The sequence below is a fragment of the Camelina sativa genome, chromosome 17, assembly GCF_000633955.1.
Source record: "Camelina sativa cultivar DH55 chromosome 17, Cs, whole genome shotgun sequence".
Taxonomy (NCBI): domain Eukaryota; kingdom Viridiplantae; phylum Streptophyta; class Magnoliopsida; order Brassicales; family Brassicaceae; genus Camelina; species Camelina sativa.
This window is the reverse complement of record NC_025701.1, coordinates 22,747,436-22,768,428: the sequence shown is the minus strand read 5'-3', so window position 1 is coordinate 22,768,428 and position 20,993 is coordinate 22,747,436.

Below are 20,993 nucleotides of genomic sequence, written 5' to 3'. Positions count from 1 at the left end.
GTTAGCGTCAAATTCAATGATCGGCTCGTGCTCAGATAAGATTTTGTTTCATGAAGATGAACAATTGATATCGGTTTGGTTTAAATTCGATTCGGTTTAAGTTGGAAATTATATAAGGTTTTTTTTTTTCAGCTGGAAATTGATAAGGTTTTGAGGAAGAAGGCGAAAAAGAAAGCAATGCGAGTTTGTTGCGAGTGGGAATGGAATGGGGCCTTCTGATTGGCCAAAAAACTGAAAATGGTTTGGTTATATATATTACAAAAAAAGAGTATGTTCATCTGTTGTAAAGTACTCCCTCTGTTTCATAAAGAGTGTCATTTTGACATAATGCACACAAATTAAGAAAATTGTTTAGATTTCTGTTTTACCCTTTATAAATACACTAAAGTTTTTTCTCTTTCTAATTAATAAGTTCAAATAATAGGGATAAAAAAAAGATTTAAGCTTAAAATTTGCATTAGAAACAGAAAATGACATTCTTTTTGTAACAAGAAAAAAGTATCAAAATGACACTTATTGTGAAACAGAGGGAGTATATCACAAAACTAAGTGATGTAATTTTAAATTACTTATTGATAAGTGAAGTAAATATAACAACTTAGCATCAATTAATTTAAATGATACTATAATTATCTAATTTGACATCTATTAGTTAAAATTGATTTAGTTTCTATTATACTGTATCACTTTAGAAAAATCGATTTAAAATAAAAATGTACATCATTTAGATAATTGATGTATTTATTTATGTTTGGTATAAATCATTTTTTAAAACGATACAAAATTTTCATCATTTAAAACTGATGTTTAAATAAATTATATTAATATCATTTAAAAATTACATATATATATATATATATATATATATATATATTTTTTAAAAAGAATAGACGTAATTAGAAGATAAATACTGATAAAGTTGATCGATCAACAATTATAGCAGATCATCAGCTACAAAGCAAACCTAGTTTTATCTTTATTTTGTTTTGCCCAAAAAAAAATAAAGCTGTATCTTTATTTTCGTTGGATTATTAAGAATCTTTATTCATCATCATCAAGTAAGTTATATGATTTATTTTGATTGGAATAATCCATTTACTAATCAAAGAGAGAAGTAATAAAATAAAGAGTAGTTACTTATTTTTATATGTTGCTGATAATTGTTTATATTTTTTTGTTGTCATCTGATAATAAATAAAGTCACAACAGGAGTTCAAAAAACAAGAAACAAAGACAAAAACCAATGAAAGTAACACTTGATATAGAAGTCAATCGACTCTCCAAGTGAAGAAAAACCCTGAGACAAGGCAGCACCACATAGAGCCATAATCTTGGCCCGACTCTCCGCAAACCCTTCTCTGCCATTACCAATTCATAGACCACCTAAAAACCCATATCAATCCGTACTTGATCCTGCAACCACGAAGGGCCTCCAAGAGAAAGATATGACTGGAGCCTACCTTCTTTTGTAACACTTTTAGCAATCGCCACCGCCACCTGGTTCGCTGATACAGCCACTTGGTGACATTCCCAGTATTCAAAATTTGCTAGGGACAGTTGAATGTCTCTCAAAATGAAAGCGTATCTTGGCCACGCACTTGGATTATTAATTGCGTCAACCACTTCAGCTTTATCCAACACCACTTCCACCCGAGTTATATGTAAGATCTGCAACGCCTCCAATGCCCATAGTGAGCATCGTAAACTTGCTAACATCCCCGAGTCAGAAGCCTGAAAAGCAGTCCTTGCATGATGTAATACCTGCCCTTGACAATCTCTAGTAATCCACGCTCCACCAACCATTGATAACTTATTCCTCCATGAAGCAGCAATGTTACATTTTACAACCCCTACCATTGGTCTTCTCCACTTCATTTCAATCATCGGTTGCTTAACACCCAAAGACTTATCCAAAGATTTAAACACAGCTTGAGCCGCGATCCACTGTGAGGATTCCTGAAAAGCTTTGTTCACCACTTCTTGAATATCCATTTGCTTGCCTTGGAAGATAAAGTTATTTCGCCATTTCCATATTCCCCATAACAACCAGGGGATTGTTTGGCTAGTCTCCTCTGGCAGTCTCCCTTCCTGCATCAAACCCATCAAAAACTCCCAATTCTTTACCACATCATGATCCGAGAAACCAGTAGGAGGCAAGGGGATATTCGACACCGCATAAACTTGTCTAGCGACAGGACACTTAAACAACATGTGACAGATAGTCTCCTCCATATGACCACACACCATGCATCTTGTATCTAACACTAATCCCCGCGAAGCAAGCCTCCCAGAAACAGCCAGAGCCCCAGATAACATTCGCCAGAGAAATGTTTTAATTTTTGGAACTGTCCTTACAGACCAAACCTTTGCCTTCAGCGCCGTCGAGTTGATGACATCCTCTGAACGTGGATTATACAAAGTAGGCAGTGTTCTGAGTAACCAATAACCACTCTTAACCGAGTAAGCTCCCGATGCTGTGTAAGGCCATATGTAACGATCCTCCTTGGCATCCGCAACGTCCATAGCTAGGATCTGTTTAGCGTCATCCGGAGGGAATAAACTCTTAACCTTTTCCACATCCCACTGGCCATCAACTGAGGCACGTAAGTCAGCAACCTGCAAGTTCACCTCAAAGAAAGTGTGTAACCGATAGGGTGCACGAGGATGCTTGTCAAAAAGCCATTTTTCTTTCCAAACATAAGTGGATCTGCCATTCCCTATTGTCTTCATTAATCCCTGCTTCATCAAATTTCGGCCATGTAAAATGCTACGCCATGCATAAGAGGGTCTTGACCCTGAACCACAATCCAGAATAGACGATCTCCGAAAGTATCGACTCTTAAAGAACCGAGATACCAGCGACTCCGGGGAATTGAGTATCCCCCACGCCTGTTTAGCGAGCAAAGCCTGATTGAAGTCTCCCAAGTCTCTAAAACCCATTCCACCCTCACCCTTGGATTTACACATGTTAGACCAAGCCACCCAAGCAATTTTCCTCTTTCCCTGGCAGTTACTCCACCAAAATTCGCACATAGCACTTGTGAGCTTCCGACAAAGATTCTTACTTAGTCTAAAGCATGACATCGCATAAACAGGTAATGCCATGGCGATAGACTTAAGTAAAACCTCTTTACCACCTAAAGACAGTGATTTAGCATACCATCCATGCAATCTCTTTTTCAGTTTTTCCCCAATAAAGGCTAAGAGAGCTTGCTTTGAACCACTGAAGCACTCTGGCAAACCCAGATAAGAACCTGTACCACCCTCAGCTGATATCCCTAAAGTCAGTTTAACCAAAACTTTCACTGGGTCTTGCGTTTTACTACCAAAAGTGACGGCAGATTTCTCAAAATTAATCTTTTGGCCAGAGGCTTTGCCATACAGATGAAGACAATTTAGGATCTCCTCACACTCTGCCCTTGTTGCTCTACAAAACAGCAGACTGTCATCTGCAAATAAGAGATGCTGGACACTTGGATAATCTTCATTAAAACTGAAACCAGATAACCTCCCTTGTGCCTTGCTTCGGTTCATAACATGAATAAGTGCTTCTGCACAGAGTATAAACAAGAATGGCGATAGGGGGTCCCCTTGTCTGATTCCCCTCTCCGGTTTAACGAAACCAAAGGCACACCCGTTGATCAGCACCGAGTAGCTAACCGACCTCACACACAACATTATCCATTGCACCCACTGACTATGAAAACCCATACGTAGGAGAAGTTGCTCGAGAAAGTCCCATTCAACTCTGTCATAAGCTTTGGACATATCAGTCTTAATAGCAACATAGTCAGAATTGAACTTGACATGAGTCCGTAGAGCATGCACCATCTCGTGTGCGATGAGTATGTTATCCGAAATGAGCCTGCCAGACACGAACGCCCCTTGAGTCTCTGAGATCAGAGACGGTAGAAAGCGTTTCAATCTTGTGCAGAGAACCTTTGATATGATTTTATAGAGCACCAAACAGAGGCTGATCGGTCTCATATCCACCATCTGATTAGCATTCTCCTTTTTTGGAATTAGGCAAATCTGCGTGTGATTCCAATCTTGTAGGAGAATACCAGTCTCAAAGAATCCTTGGATCTCCTGTATAACATCTTGACCAACCACAAACCAATAGCGACGGAAGAAAGCCCCAGTCCAGCCATCAGCTCCAGGAGCACTATCACCCTTGATATTGAAAGCAGCCTATTTTATTTCCTGAGCAGTAACTGGAGAAATGAGCTGCTGATTCATCATATCATTCACTCGTGGTTCCATCCCTGATAGAAGGTCTTCAAAATCACACGGCTTCGTGGACTTGAAGAGATCAATGAAATACTCAGCCGCTATGTTACCTTTAGAACCCTCTTCAAAGCACTCAAACCCATTTTTGTCAATCAGAGAGTTGAGTCTGTTCTTTAATCTCTTATAAGTCACACACCCATGGAAAAACTGTGTGTTCTTATCTCCTGCTTGAAGCCAGGACTCACGACTTTTAGATTTCCAATATATCTCCTCCTCCCTATATGCAACCGTCAACGCCCATTTAATCTGTCTCAACTTTTGAAAATTAGGATCCAGTTTTGTAGCTTCCTCCTCCAAGTCTCGACGCAAAAGTTGAATCTGTGTGAGAGAGTTAGTGGGGTGAGTTTTCTTCCATCTTGACAAAGCTTTTCGACATCTGACCAACCCATTTAGGAAGAATTTATTTTGTCTCGCATCCTCAATTGTCCATTGTTCTTTAATAATCTCCAATGTTTCAGGCTTATGAATCCACCGCTTATCAAAGATAAATCTCCCACGAAACTTGATCTCCTCACCAATAAACCTAGTGATAATAGGCCTATGATCTGAGCCCATGAGCTCTAAGTACTCTGTTTTGGACCGCGGAAACAGATTAAACCAACCACTGTTTCCAAAACTTCTATCCAATCGGCATTGGACCCACACACCATCTCTTCTACCACCCCAGGACAACTGATTACCACTGCTGGGAACCTCTTTAATTCGACTGCATCTTGCCATATTCCTGAAGGGATAGAATGTGCTCTCCGGCCTTCTTGGACCTCCCATCTTCTCTGAATTATCCATAATTTCGTTAAAATCACCGGTAAGTAACAATGGATCATCCCGTTGAATACCAATGCGAATGATGCGTTCCCATACTTCATCTCTTAGATGTCTTGCAGGATCACCATAGACAAACGTGATATAAAACTCCAGGGCACCTTGGCATACTTTTGTATCAATTATTCGCGAATCCGAATGTAAAATCTCCACCTTATACTGATCTTTCCAAAAGAGAGCCAGCCCCCCCACTCAAACCAACCGGATCAACAATGTGGATATTATCATACCCCATCCAATCCTTCACTCCCAACACATGATCACTGGAGTTTTTAGTCTCCAGGAGGAACAAAAAGTCCGGATAATGCTCACTACGCATTTCCTTCAGACATCGAACTGTCGAGGTGCTCCTCATACCTTGACAGTTCCAACTGAGTACACTCATTGAGAACTGGGTGGTTTCTGGAAAACCACCAAACCCGTTTTTACAGCAACAGAATTTTCCCCACCAGAAGGAATCTCTCCACCCTTAGCAGGCTCTAAATGTCCCTCTTGATCTACATGACCTATCTCAGAAACCCTTTTTAAAAGTTTGGAGGAGACCTCACCATCCTCCAGAGCCTTTCTCTTACTCAGATTACCAGACTGATCATGTCTCGCACCTTCCTGAGATGTACTAATAGCATCACTACCCGAAGTAGCACTTCCTTCTTTCGACCTCCTTTTCCAGGAAGCTTTCCTGCTTGGATTCCTCTTATTGGTGTCCCACGAGTTCCTTGTACCCGCATCAGCTTGACCCATGTGGAAAGTGAGACGATCAACATGACCCCTCTCCATAGTAGTATGCACAACAGATCCGTGCGGAGATGTCCTAGCCGAAATAGTCATATCCTCCTCCCGTTTTTGTGTCAACTCATACGTATTCCCCAGAGAGATATTATCTTCACCCAGTGCAGCGTGTTGATACNTACGCATTTCCTTCAGACATCGAACTGTCGAGGTGCTCCTCATACCTTGACAGTTCCAACTGAGTACACTCATTGAGAACTGGGTGGTTTCTGGAAAACCACCAAACCCGTTTTTACAGCAACAGAATTTTCCCCACCAGAAGGAATCTCTCCACCCTTAGTAGGCTCTAAATGTCCCTCTTGATCTACCTGACCTATCTCAGAAACCCTTTTTAAAAGTTTGGAGGAGACCTCACCATCCTCCAGAGCCTTTCTCTTACTCAGATTACCAGACTGATCATGTCTCGCACCTTCCTGAGATGTACTAATAGCATCACTACCCGAAGTAGCACTTCCCTCTTTCGACCTCCTTTTCCAGGAAGCTTTCCTGCTTGGATTCCTCTTATTGGTGTCCCACGAGTTCCTTGTACCCGCATCAGCTTGACCCATGTGGAAAGTGAGACGATCAACATGACCCCTCTCCATAGTAGTATGCACAACAGATCCGTGCGGAGATGTCCTAGCCGAAATAGTCATATCCTCCTCCCGTTTTTGTGTCAACTCATACGTATTCCCCAGAGAGATATTATCTTCACCCAGTGCAGCGTGTTGATACCCAAAAACCAAACCTTTCCCCTTACCAAGATCCTGTGTAAGGGAAGGAGGAGCCTCTAAACGAAGTAGTGCATTCTGCGCACGTGGATCCGAGGCAATGGAATCTAGAGTTGAACGAAGCATTTGTTCCCTCTGAGCCAGCATTGAAGGATCTCCAGACAACAAATACTTCTTCATTTCAGCTAGCACTTCAGGGGCCACAATGTTAGACTGCTGTGTACTACATGGTACATATGGTTGCTTGACCAGAGGTAAAACGGCATTAGCCAGGTCTTTGGGAAAGAGGTTCTCTCTGTTGACACCCCGTTGTGTTCCTTCTACATCCAGCTTTGAACCGCGAGCATCTTTTACAAGGAAAGGACATTTTTGTTTTTCGTGTGTCAGCCGAAAACAGTGAAAGCAGGTCTTTCGAACTCTTTCATACTCAATATTCACTACTGCAAACCCACCCTTCGGAAGTTGGACTGATTTAGCTTTGATCAACGGGTTAGCGGCACTGAAAATAATTTTGACACGAACAAAAGCATTAAACTGGGATTTCGCCGGATCAAAGGCAATCTCCTTCACATAACCAATCCGCCCCGCGACAGCTTCGATCGTCTTGATCGTCAGAAAGTTAACAGGGATATTGCTTAACCTAATCCAAACCGGAAAGGTCTTGAGGAAATTTTCCGGTGGCGACTCCACCCATCTGTCTACGATCATACCCCACTCATCAAAAGTCCAGAAACCATACTTAAGGACCCTTTCCAAATCACTTTCCAGTTGAAATATGAACTGAAAAGTATCCTGAGACAAAGCTATCCCTCTAACTCTTTCGTATACTCCCCACACTCGTGGCATCTTCATTATCATCTTAGCCATCTTTTGTACCGCCGGATTTAAAAGTCGTCCCAGAAGACTCAGTTTACACTCTACAGCTACACCAAAATCTCCTTCTTCAGTAAGAATCACCGGATTTTCATCAACAAGCGACATCGACCCCATTGCCAGATTCAAAGATGCGTCCATTAGCAGTAGGAAGAGCCCAAGAACCTTTCTCGATTCGAATCTATAGCTCCGAAACCCTAAAAATCTCAAAGGCGGAGATGCTAGACCTAAATCTTTCAAAGGATAGATGGAAATATTTCGCGAATATTCGCCCAAAATCCATTGTTTGAAAAAGATTTTGCAGATCTTTCGATATCCCCAAGAATTCGCAACCCCTAGTTGCCCTTTTCCGGCAAAGGAAGGTTCTTTCCGGCTGTATATCCCACCCTCATGGGATAAAAGAAAGACTCTAAATGGAAAAGAGAGTCCTAAGCTAAAACACATGTTTTCCAAATCCAATAATTGTTTATATTTAATATCTTTTTTCGTTTGTAAACAAGAAAAAAAAAAAAAAAAAAAAAAAAAAANCTAGTATCCCACATCGGATATTTCTTGAAGTGTGATGAGACAATATCTTCTATAAATACCAAATTAGTTTGCTTATTTCTAATTTAACTAGTTCCATAAATTAAGCCTTAAAATTAGGTAACTAATTGAGTTTGTTTTTTTATCAAGTTAATTTATTTTAAAGATTCTAGTTACCATTTAGCTAAACTTATCCATAAATATTAACTGTAAAAAATATATATATTAAAATTAAAAAACAATTGAAAGTTATAAATAATTAAATATTACTCAGACAAAATTATTTTTCATATTATTTATTATAATATTGAATTTAACATCAATTTTTAAATGAGATAAATATTTTCCATTATTTTTGAAAAATGATTCAAATATTTTATATCAATTTAGTAAAATGATGTAAGTCATATATCACTTTTTGTAACTGATGTAAACAAACATCAATTTTATTAATTGAAGTAAATATTTATCTCATACAAATTATTTGCATCAACAAAATGTAAATCATTTATTTGAATGATATAAATTTTTTTTGCATCATTTAACAATGATACAAATATATAAAATAAATGATGTAAATCAATCATCTTTTTTTGTAGTGATATATAAAATAAATGATGTAAATCATTAATATAGCTCCGTTGCTCCTCCTTTCTTTTTTCATGTTTTCTTTTGTTTGTTTGTTTGTTTTTTTTTTTTTTTTTTTNTTGTGTGAATGTTAAATACTCTCTTTTTTTTTTCCTCGTTAGCTAAGTGAAGAGACTACTTGAGAATCGAATTTGGATTCCTTGACCAATCTATTCACATTTATGAATCTCGACTGTCTTTTAAACTATTGGGTTTTTTTTTTTTGGAACAAACATCTTTCAAACTATTGGTATATATGAATTGTTCTTAAAAAAGATTGGGACTGTTCTACTATGACTTCAAAGTTCTAACTATGACTCAGTATTTGGGTCTGTCTCTTAACTCTATGTGTTGCCAACTAGATGTTGGGTACTTGATTGATTTTATTGATTGTTTTGGGGGCTAATCTGTTATCTAAGAAAAAGACTGGACTACTAACTCTTCAAAAGCATTCTAAAGCAGTGGATGTGATACATAATTACATATCATAATATTACAAACTAGTATTAAAAGCCTGTGCGTTGCACATAATTTTTTTGTTTTATTTGTTTAACAATTACAACTGTTAAAATTATGAAAATATATGGGAAATAAAAATGTGATAGAATTATTAAAGAAATAAAAGCTTTTACATCAATAGTAGATCAAAACAATTGCTTAAAATTATAAAGCATATGTAATATACCGCTGGAAACAAGAAATCACATCTTCTTGCAGTGTTCTTACTCACGCCAGATTTGGAGCAAGCTAACAAATGGATTTCTTGCCAACCTCTCAACAGCGGAATGGGATACACTCACGGCACTCATCTCCGACACCACCCTTGATAAGACCTCTCTGCTGTTTTTCAGATACACCCTCCAAGCAACGGTACACTCCATCTGGCATGAGCGTAACAACCGCAGACACGGCGAACAACCCATCTCAGCTCAACGACTAGGCAAACGGATAGATAGGACCATTCGCAACAAGCTCCTTCTGCTTCTGAATTCAGGTCACCAGGACTACAAAGATATCCTAATCTGTTGGTTCTCTACCAAAACTTAAATTTGTCTTCCATGTATTAACATTCAAAAACTCGGAAAAGTTACATTTGATGTAAAAAATAGGGTTTTTTTGATGAATAAAATTTTACATTCATTCAAAAAAAAAAATTATAATGCATATGATAGCTGTGTTAAATAGTAATAGTGGTCGGAAAGCCTTTTAACAAATTTCATTAGTTTACCATGAAGAAGACTTCAAGAACATAAAGACTTCAAACTTTGAACTATTGATCGGGTCGTGCAGAAATATGACTTTATCTGCCACATTGGAATTCACAATCAAATGTAACAGAGGCTTATTCAAATATTTATAAAGTTTAAAGGTTTTACAAGGTTTGAAGGGGCTTTTAAAATGTTTTTAAAATGTTTTAAAAACGTATTTATAAAGTACATATAAAATTTAATACACATATAAAAATAGTTTGTGTATATTTTATAAAATATCATATTTTTAGTGGCATTTTAAATACATTTTTAGAAATAGGAGAATTTTGTAAAGTGGTATTAGAAAAGGGATATTCTTAAAATTCTCCCTTATTGTAAACAATAATATGGTGAGTAAGAACATCATAACATTTTTGATATCTTTAATAATAATTTAGCATATGGGTTTTTTTTGAAATTTGTTAAAAAAATATCTTAAAACTTATTAAAATAATCCAAATTTGAGGTGTAACTTTTTATAGATAAAATATTTTCCCTCGAAGAAACCTAAGTAACACTGACATTACTTGATATCTAGCGGTTATCATCACTACAAAAAGGTTATTTTGTAACATTTATTATTGTTAATAACAATAATAATTAATCCAGCCGAGTTGCCAGCCTTCTCAACCTACCTAGAAGAGATCATAAGAGAAGTTTTCTTGATTGTCCATTAATTTTAGTTTCTCTTCAAGCTATAATACTAAAGCGGATAATTTGGCTCGTAATGTACAGGTCACACCGTTTTTGAGTTTATTTGTAAACGATGTTCTTTCGCATTGGCTATTTTAAACTAATCAATTAAAGTTGTTGACAGAAAAAACAATAATAATAAATGATGATATTTTATTTTGCATATCATTCAGAACTGTAATAAAAGGAAATATGTTGTTCATAATTGTATCATCGGAAATCTTGGAAATCACAACTTGTTAATGATGATATTTTATTACAATTCTGAATAAAAAGAAATATGTTGTTAATATTTGTATCATCATTGTATCATAGGTTATTCTGTAAAACTTTAATTGGGGTAAGTACAAGTACCATATACTGTAAAACCTCTATAAATTAATAATGTTGGGACCATAACATTTTATTAATTTATAGTGATATTAATTTAATAATAATTATTTTATAGTATAAATTAATAATTATTAGTTTGTAAATATATATTTTAATTGTCTAAATTTTTTAAAATTATGAATTGAGATAATTTTTATCAATATAAGATTAGACTTTCAGATGTTATCAATTTTATGGATACTGGACAAAAAGAGTATCCCGTTTTCGAAAAACAGGTACATCTAAATTATATACGTGAAATAAATGAAACTGAAACCGAATCCAAATTTGATTTAATACTCCTATTAGAAATATTTGGATTAGTTTAGAATAATATACACGTAACATAGCTAAATCATATATTTCTTATAGATATCATGTTTTTCTTCAACCTTCAATCCAATTTATGCATTGTTTTTACTTTAATTCTCTTTTCAAAGAAAAATCAGATCCCCTATATATTAATAGAGAAGCACACTCTTGAAAAAGCTGATGTGTCGCTGCCAGAGAGATCTGTGTACCTTTTAGCAAAATACCCTTAAATTTTATACTTAATTACATTGACATGCCATTATATTTTTTTTTTTTAATTAACTGAATAATAATTAGATATATCCTTATTTCTCACACAAATATAAAAATCACATATTAAAACTAATTAAATAATTACATACAATTTTAAGAATAAATTTCACTAAAATTTACTTACAAATATACAAGTCAAAGTTATATTGATTTCTTAAAATCAATATAAGTTAAATATTCGAAAAAGACTATAAAAACATATCAATTAATATAAATTTAATAAAAATAAAGAACATATCCCCTATATATTAATAGAGAAGTATACTCTTGAAAAAGCTGATGTGTCGCCGCCAGAGAGATCTGTGTACCCTTAAATTTTCAACCTAATTACATTGACATGCCATTATATTTTTTTAAAATAATAATAATAACTGAATAATAATTAAATATATCATCATTTCTCACACAAATATAAAAACCACATATTAATAGAGAAGCACACTCTTGAAAAAACTGATGTGTCGCCGCCAGAGAGATCTGTGTACCTTTTAACAAAATAACCTTAAATTTTCTACCTAATTACATTGACATTCCATTATATATTTTTTTTTAAATTAACTGAATAATAATTAGATATATCATCATCTCTCACACAAATATAAAAATCACATATTAATAGAGAAGCACACTCTTGAAAAAGTTGATGTGTCGCCGCCAGAGAGATTTGTGTACCTTTTAGCAAAATACCTTTAAATTTTCTACCTAATTATATTGACATGCCTTTATATTTTTCTACCTACAGCTTAATTGGTGGCAACTTGTCCTGTGAGAAGGTTGTTAAAAGGTCAGGACCAGGGTTCGAGGAACGCCTGGCGCACCAATAACCTACTGGTAGATTAGGATATCCACAGTGATGGGTTAGAATCGATGCCCTGCAGGACCAGCTTAGGATCCGTTGGGACGGCTAGCAGTGGGCTAGCAGGGTCCACGGATGGTCCGTTGGGGCGGCTAGCAGTGAGGCTAGTGGGGTCCACGGGACGGGTTGTTACAATAAAAATCGATTTTTATGTGACAACCTAGGTCAATTGGTGACAGCTTGTCCTGTGGGAAAGTTGTTAAAGGATGGGGACCAGGGTTCAAGGAACGTCTGGTGCACCAATAACCTACTGGTGGATTTGGATATCCACAGTGATGGGTTAGGATCGATGCCGTGCAGGGCCAGCTTTGGGTCCGTTGGGACGGCTAGCGGGAGGCTAGCAGGGTCCACGGACGGTCCGTTGGGGCAGCTAGCGGGGGGCTAGTGGGATCTGCAAGACAGGTTGTCACAACAAGTCAAAGTTATATTGATTTTTTAAAATCAATATAAGTTAAATATTCGAAAAAGGTTATAAAAACATATCAATTAATAGAAAGTTAATAAAAATAAAGAACATATCCCCTATATATTAATAGAGAAGCACACTTTTGAAAAAGCTGATGTGTCACCGCCAGAGAGATTCGTGTACCTTTTAGCAAAATACATGTGACAACCCGTCCCGTGGACCCCACTAGCCCACCGCTAGCTGCCCCAACGGACCGTCTGTGGACCCTGCTAGCCCACCGCTAGCCGTCCAACAGACTCCAAGCTGGCCCTGCAGGGCATCGATCCTAACCCCTCACTGGGCAAATGGAACTATTCATCCAAATCCACAGTAGGTTATTGGTGCGCCAGGCGTTCCTCGAACCCTGGTCCTCACCCTTTAACAACTTTCCCACAGGACAAGTTGCCACCAATTGATCTGCAGGTCCTGTGGGAAGGTTGTTAAAGGGTGGGGACCAGGGTTCGAGTAACGCCTGGCGCACCAATAACCTACTGTGGATTTGGATGAATAGTTCCATTTGCCCAGTGAGGGGTTAGGATCGATGCCCTGCAGGGCCAGCTTGGGGTCCGTTTGGGCGGCTAGCAGTGAGGCTAGCGGGCTAGCAGTGAGGCTAGTGGGGTCCACGGGACGGGTTGTCACAATACCCTTAAATTTTCTACCTAATTACATTGACATGCCAATATATTAAAAAAAAATTAACTGAATAATAATTAGACATATCATCATTTCTCACACAAATATACAAATCACATATTAAAACTAATTAAATAATTACATACTATTTTAAGGAAAAATTTCACTAAAATTTACTTACAAATATACAAGTCAAAGTTATATTGATTTCTTAAAATCAATATAATTTAAATATTCGAAAAAGGCTATAAAAATATATCAATTAATATAAAGTTAATAAAAATAAAGAACATATAACTTATTAAACATATAACTTATTAACATAATCATATAAAACGAAATGTTCTTTTTTTATGTTAGTATTATTACCATAATAATTTAAATAACAAGCTTTCAATAGTTATTATAATTGATTATAAAAAAGTATATTACCCCTGAATTATCTCCAAATCATTAACAGAAACTTAATTCCCAATAAATATCGATTTATGTATACATAAATAAATATAAAAATGACAACAAATTAGGGGATATCATGATGTATGATTATATATATATATATATATATATATATATATATATGTAAACTAATTAATCTCAACATTTAGTGTGATTATTAATTAAAAATGGAAATATTAATAACCAAATAGGAATATATGTTCTAACTGTATATTCATCTATGTGCTATTAAAAAGGAATGAGACAATAAACCTTATCATTATAAATAAACTTAGTACCCAAAAAAATCATAATATATTTAAATTGTGTGATTATTAGATTATGCAAAATTGTTATAGTTACTCGATAAAACATAAATATAAATCTGATTTTTAAAACACACAAAATATATATTACCATAAATTGTAACATTTTATAAATATTTTCTTTTCCACGTTCACATATTAACGGGTGAAATGTGTTCTTACACGAATACGTTTATTTTGGAATTTCATTAATTTTTTCATAATGGTTTTTTGGTAATAATCCGTCATTTATAGAAAATAATAATAAACCAACTAACTCAAAAGATTTAAATAGCCTAATCTCAACTTTAGTGTGATTATTCATTAAAAATGGAAATATTAATAACCGAATAGGAATATATGTTCTAATTGTATATTCATCTAAGCTATTAAAAAGGAATGAGACAATAAACCTTATCATTATAAATAAACTTAGTACCCAAAAAATCATAATATATTTAAATTGCGTTATTATTAGATTATGCAAATTTGTTATAGTTACTCGATAAACCATAAATATAAATCTTATTTTTAAAACACACAAAATATATATTACCATAAATTGTAACATTTTATAAATATTTTCTTTTCCACGTTCACATATTAACGGGTGAAATGTGTTCTTACACGAATACGTTTATTTTGGAATTTCATTAATTTTTTCATAATGGTTTTTTGGTAATAATCCGTCATTTATAGAAAATAATAATAAACCAACTAACTCAAAAGATTTAAATAGCCTAATCAAAAAATATTAAATCAATAAATTAGATTATCTTCAAAAAAATTAGTTTAGAATCTGATTGTTACTAACATATAATAAAATTAAATAATTCAAGTACCGAGTAATTTAATATATGTTGTTATGGTTATATAAGAAACATGCAAAATTGTTATGATTACAAAATAAAACATCATAAGATATGAATTTGATTTTTAAACCACACAAAATACATATTGCAATAAATAGTAATATTTTATCAATATTTTCTCTACCATAAAACCTCTTACACATTCAAAGATTTCACGGGTGAAACGTATCTTTTACACGAAAAACGCAGCTTTGAATAAATAAATAAAAAATTTTAGTTTCATATTATGTTTGACACAAAAATATATTAGTTTTATGATAATAATTTGGGTTATTAGCACCCACACCCACTTTATATCAAACTTCTTTCACTTACACCAACTCACCATCCCTCTCTATACTTTCCTAAGTTTTTTGCTTATGTGTCTTTTTTTAATGACCAAACTGCCCTCTCTCCCAAAGTTGGGTGAAAGTTTTTTTTTTTTTTTTTGGACAAAGACTCTCTTCCTTTTCTTTTATTGTACTAGTTATTATCAAAAATTATATATTTATTTTTATACAATAAGTTATGATTTAATTTTTTCTACATTTTAAGATCTATATTAATATATTTTAGATGAACGATTATACATTATGGTACAATGACAACATCAAATCCATATATCTATTGACATGTGGATACCAATCAATTCAGGTGTCCATGACAACGTGTCCATATGGAAACATATTATCGAAGTAATACCTATGAATTTAGAATAGAAGTAATATCCATCAATTCAGGTGTCCATGATAACATGTCCATATGGAAACATATTATCGATTGGGGTTATAGTGCAATTTGTGGATACAATATGTGTTCACATGGATAACTATTTGTAGATATAATATTTGTCAAACTTATTCTAATGGATAACTATTTATGGATACAATATAAGTAATGGATAACACTCACACAACAAAGCTCAAACTTTTTCCCAAATCAAACTAAAACCAATTCACTATTAAAAAGCTCACAAGACCACAATTAATCCGTAAAATCACAATAAACCAAGAAAACCCATATCAAATTTCATATAATCTAAAGTGATAAAAAAGAGATATAAAGATTTCACCTTTTCCGAATTTCAACCATTGTTGGAATGGTTTTTGAAAACTTTAGAAAATGAATGGGAGAGAAAAGAGAGAGAAACATAAACAAGCTTTTCTTTTCCAATGGATGAGCAAAAGCAAAACAAGGAAGAAAAAAATGTATTGTTTGGTTGAATAATTGGGAGGGATGGTGAGTTGGATTTTTTTGTTGGTTGATAAATTGTAGGAATCATTGTTGAGGAAGAAAAAGATGTATTGTTTTCTCTCTCTATAATTAGAATCCACATAGGTAAGTTAATTGGAATATAGTTGGTTTGTTTAGTTTGAGGGGTGAGTGGTAATTTTACAAAAGAAAACTATAGTGATAGTAGAAGGTGGGTGTGTATGTTAATAGTTTAGGGGAAAGTGGGTGTAAGTGCAAAATTTCCTAATAATTTTAATTATAATAATTTTCTTTAAATCGATTTATCCCGCACTATGTATGGACTGTTACCTAGTTTATATTATTTTTATACCTTACACTAGGAGATATTCCGTGCTGTACAACACAGGTCAATATATTTTGTAACGATAATAATATAATAATAATAAACTTATTGTTATATTTCTTTTAAAATTATTTTGTTTGAGATAGTATTTATTTTTAATATTGTAATTGTTCGGTAAATTTATATATATATCTTTTTGAATACTAATTATTTTAAAATATTATTGTTTTTAATTTGTTTGATGTATAATACAGTTTTATATTGCTTGTTTATATTATTTGCATCATTATTTTGTGAAATATTTTGAAATAGTAATAATAATATTGTAATTGTGAGTAAATAAAATTTATGAATTTATCAGCCACATAAATTTAGTTTTACCAATCCGCCAATGTTAAAAATTAAAATACACATTTTTCTTCATAGATTGAGTAATACATCTTTGATTTTAAAAATTCAAATCACAACATATGCAGAAATGTTTTTACATATTTATTAATCATAAGTATTATATGATAATTCAAAAAAATTTGTAAATAAAATAAAAGAAAAATGATAGGAGAACCATAATTTAAAATCTTAACAAAATCTTCTAAATCTAATTATTAAAAGAAATCATATTATCTACTTGGATATAAAATATTTTTTTTTAAACTTCTGATTGGCCATATATTTTTTAAAAATAAATAATAATTTTCGTCCATAATTAATTATTTAATATATTTTATTAAAATTTTTTGATATATTATTTATATTTAGTCAAAGTATTTATTATCTTTATGAAATTAAATAATTAATCTTTATTAAATATTTCTAATGGCATTTGAATGTAAATTTTTATACTTTTTGAGGTTAGTTTCATATTTGTACTTCTTAATTATATTAAATAAAAGTAGGAGCTATAAGCTTCTAAGGCTGTCCACCTAAGCTTTAAAACAACCAATAGAGATTCAACATGTTACTAATTAACATTTTTAAAAATTTGCAGAATTTTATATATTAAGAATGATTTAAAACAACCTATCAGGATTTGACATGTCATTCATTAACATTTTCTAAATTTCCAGTATTTTTTAGAAAAAGGAAAATTTTAAATTTATGGAAATAAAAAAAAACTATGTACAATATCCCACATTGGCTATAAAATTTTTAGACAATGGTTCAAACAAGTATAAATAACATTAATATGCTTCCAACAACGAATGAACAGGAAAGCTTGATTTATCAGGCGTTCAAGTTTAAAAGTTTTATTCGGTTTGATCCGGTTTTTTATTTGATCAAACTAAAACTTTAAAAAGTTTCAAAAAAATATTATAAGATTTAAATTTTTTAAAATTTTAAATATTATAAATATTGAAAAATTTAAAAGCTCTTAGCTTTTAATAAGTTTTTAAATATTATAATTTTAAAAATTTAATAGATTAAAATATCATAAATATTGAAACTTTTTAAAAGGTTCAAATATTATATTCAAACCTTTTAAAAGTTTAAAATATCATAAATATTGAAACTTCTAAAAGTTTTAGCTTTAAAAAGGTTTCAAAATATTTTAATTTTAAAATTTTAAAATTTTCTTAACATTTAAAAGGTTTTTAAAACCAAACAACGAATGAGCAGGAAAGCTTGATTTATCAGGCGTCCAAGTTTAAAAGTTTTATTCGGTTTGATCCAGTTTTTTATTTGATCAAATTAAAACTTTAAAAAGTGTCAAAAAAATATTATAATATTTAAAAAATTTAAAATATTAATTAGATATTGAAACTTTTAAAAGTTCTTAACTTTTAAAAAGATTTTAAATATTATAATTTTTTAAATTTTAATAGTTTAAAATATTATAAATATTTAAACTTTTTAAAAGGTTCAAATATTATATTTCAAAACCTTTTACAAGTTTAAAATATTATAAATATTGAAATTTATAAAAGTTTTAGCTTTAGAAAGGTTTCAAAATATTATAATTTATAAATTTTTAAAATTTCTTAGCTTTTAGAAGGTTTTAAGAGAATTATAATTTATAAAATTTAAAGGTTTCAAATATTATAAATATTGAATCTTTTTGTAACACCCGTGTCCCGAAATAAATGGAAAAATTTGTGTGTATGTCGGGAATTGGAGTGAAACCGGTTTAATTTTAGTTGGTTTATTAAATTGGTTGAGTTATTAATTAAATTAGAACTGGTTTAGCTAAATTTTGGTTTAATCGAATTAAACCAAGGAAACACTATCGTTCCCTTTAAAAAACGGTCTACGCCTATTTTTCTTCTCCTCACGTGGGGTCGATGGTCGTCGCCACCATAAAGATGGAAGGAGAGAGAGAAGCTCGATGGTGGTAAGAGGAAGAGAAGGGATGAGTTCGGTTTTGGGGTTAGAGAAAGAGTTAAACTATGGGTCGTGAGAGGAGAGAGGGGCGAGGTGGTGTTGGCGTGTGATGAAGAGGGGATCGAGACTGACCCTCGTTGCGTACAGCTTGTGCCATCGTGTGTAACGTTTTCACCGGAGAGTAAATCGGTGATGCCGAGAAAGGTAACTGGCTTAGCTCGATTGTGTTGTCGTTGTGGTTTGTTGTGTTGAATATTGAATCAGGAGCATAAATCACATGAACTAGAAATCTCTGCATAATGAAAGTCTAGAACCGGAAGCTTATTTGTCGTGGAATTGAGGGTCGTAGACTTGTGTGACTGATGTTCATGTGTCGTGTAGTGGAGGTGGTTCGTGAGTTTTGTTGGTTGGTTTAGAAGTTGTTATTAAACCAAACCCGATTAGGTTATCGTGAGTGTTTGTGGTTGTTGTGGTACAGTTTTCAGTGAGATGTGGTCGTTATAGAAAAGTGAGGGAAAGGGGAAGAGAAGAGAGAGAGAGCCATGATGAGAGGAGAGAGAAGTTACGTTCCGGAGATGGTGCAAACCATTGATGGATCTGGTTAGTCCTACCATGGCTGTGGGAAGCTTCTTTGGTGGTGGAAGAACAAGGCCGGAGTAAATAGTACTGAAGAAGAGTAAGAGAGTGGAAGAAGGTTGGAGATAAAGGCAGTGTGGAGGAGCCGACTTTGGAGGCTCGTCGGCGCGGGATCCGACATTGGTTTGGAAAGATGATGTTATTGGCGTGATCTCCAACAAGCCAAGAGTGCATAGCAATTGGCGGATTGTTATTCAGAGCTAAATTGAAGGAGTTATGCTCGTGACTTCCTGGACAAGTAATTGCTGGAAAGGTAAATGGTGCAATTTATGCTAAGTATGGAACATGTGCGTTTCCGAGTTCCGGTTTTGCGAGGATGATTCCCGTCTAACCAGATGGAATAAGCTCACGATTTAAGAGTCTATGGAAAGGTCTCTCATTCTAGAAACTATAGCTGCTGACGGAGCTTGATTTGGGGTTATAATCAGGAGGTTATGGACGTTTCTTTCTGGTCCAGTAATTGCAGATCTAGAAGCCTAGAAACAGTTCGTGTAGGCCTCGAATGGGAAATCAAAACTTGTTTGATCTCCACGAAATTTGGTACATAGCTGCATTAAACTACTGGCTAGGTATTGAACGGTGGGATTGCGTTTCTAACGGTTAGTTTGTGTTTTATTTGAGTAATTACATAATCTTTTGTATGGATTGAATTATGTTGAGTTGTGTTGTTGGTTGAACCAACAAGTTCGGTTTGAGCTGGAACCTCCGTAAGCTTATGGAGCAAGGTCATTGTGGTTGTAGAACCAATTTAGAGCTCAAGAGTGTCGGGTTAAAGCTAAGACGGTGAATTGATGGATTCATCGGAGAAGTGTTTTCCGTGGCTGGACAGAATAAAGTATTCCAGCCCACCTCTCTTGTTACTCGGTCGCTAGGGGTGGTTGGTTGTGCGACTCAGTAATTAGATGAGATGGTGTTTGGAATACATGCTTAAGTGGTTTGTTCGGGTGGATCACGAAGTTGCCAGTTGGAGGAGTAATCAGAGTCTATAAATGTAAAATGCTTGTGGAGCTGAAGTACATTTGTATGATTACTATTAGTAGCTGCAGAGTATGAAATAGTTTGCTTTAGCTAGTATTTGTGAAACTATTTGTAAGAAGCGGTTAACGCCGGTTGTCTTGTCGGAAATATGGGGTTCCGGTGAGATTGTTTCNGTGTCTGGTATGAGGATTAGGAATCCGGGTGCGGTTGTTTCATTTTGGTATCAGAGCGTATACGGTTCTAGGACAGGATCTTGAATGGAAATAGAATTGTCTAGATCGTTTAAGACGCGGTAAGTGCTAAAGAAAACACAAAGTGTTGGTGAAATAGTTGATCCGTGAGTGGTCAAAAATAAGTTGATTTTAAATGTTTGTGGCAAGAGAATGCTTGGATAAGAATTATTTTGTGGAGAATGTTGTGAATGTCTTGATAGAGGTCTAACATTCAGACGATTATGTT